Raw genomic sequence first — 1,390 nt, 5'->3', positions numbered from 1 at the left:
ATAAAGAATTTCTCACTCGAAAAGAAATTGTTAGCCAATTGACATATTAACTTCTTTTGATTGGACGTTGCATCTTTTGGATAAATTCCAGTCTTTGGGTACTTCTTTATATCATAATACCAAGGCTTTCCATATGTTTCCACTTCGATATGAGAGCAATGAGCGGTTTGTTCCTTGAAATCTTTCTCCAAAGGGTTAATGTAATTCTGATCTAGATGCTTGATCATAGAGAAAATAGTGGCAAGAGCGTCAGCAAATTCATTTTGCAACCTTCGAGTGTGCATAAACTCCATCTTTCGAAATCTGTTGCACAATCTTTGCACCAGTTGTACATATGGAGCAATCTATGGATTACTCACAGCCCATTCCCCTTGAACCTGGTGAATTAACAAGTCTGAATCTCTAATTACCAGCAACTCTTGGACATTCATGTCAATAGCTAACATTAAGCCAAGAATGCAAGCCTCGTACTCCGCCATATTATTGGTGCAATGAAATCGAAGTTTAGCCACCACGGGGTAATGTTGACCGAATTCTGATATTAGAACCGCTTCTATTCCAGCTCCATTATAATTCACCACTCCATCAAAGAATACTCTCCAATAAGGGCATGACTCAGAATACTTTCTCCTATGAACAAAACATCTTCGTCAGGGAAATATGTTTAGAGCGTTCATATTCTTCATCGATTGGATTTTCTGCAAGATGATCGACCAATGATTGTCCTTTTACCGATTTTTGTAACGACCTGTTTAGTCGTTTTAAGCAGCAGATTTTATTTCTGGAGAAACTGTCTGAGTCGACGGAACCCACGACGGACCGTCATGGGCACGACGGACCGTCGAGGGGGTCTCGTTCCAATATACTTAGAATTCTGAAATTTGGGTACTGAAATCGACTCTCTGAACTTTGTAACGGAATGGCAGGACGGACCGTCACAGACTCTTGGTGAAAATCTAGTCACTGAACTTTGTGACGGAGCAGCAGGACGGACCGTCGCAGGCACGACGGCCCGTCACAGACTGCGTAATCCCAGGCTGGGTCGGATTTCTGTTAAGTAATTTAAGGGGCGTTTTGGACTATTCCTGCTTTAATTATAAAGTTAGTGGGTTAATGTTAATAAGTCTAATTACTTGGGGGTTAAAAGAGGTAACCTTGAGTTAATTTGTGGGATATTATTGCCATCTTTATACTTAATTATATGCTAATTAGGGTAAAAGAAAGAGGGTTTGAATTAAGAAAAACAAAAAGAACAGAGAGAGGGAGAATAACGCACGATTGATAGAGAGAGAGACGAAGAGGAAAAGCAAAGCTTTGAGGAATTTGCTTGCTTGATCACGAAATCTTCGGTGGAGGTAGGTTATGGTTTATGCTATTCGTAGTAAACTCT

The sequence above is a fragment of the Solanum pennellii genome, chromosome 10 (assembly GCF_001406875.1).
Source record: "Solanum pennellii chromosome 10, SPENNV200".
In the NCBI taxonomy this organism is placed as follows: Eukaryota; Viridiplantae; Streptophyta; class Magnoliopsida; order Solanales; family Solanaceae; genus Solanum; species Solanum pennellii.
Note: the sequence above shows the minus strand (reverse complement) of the source record.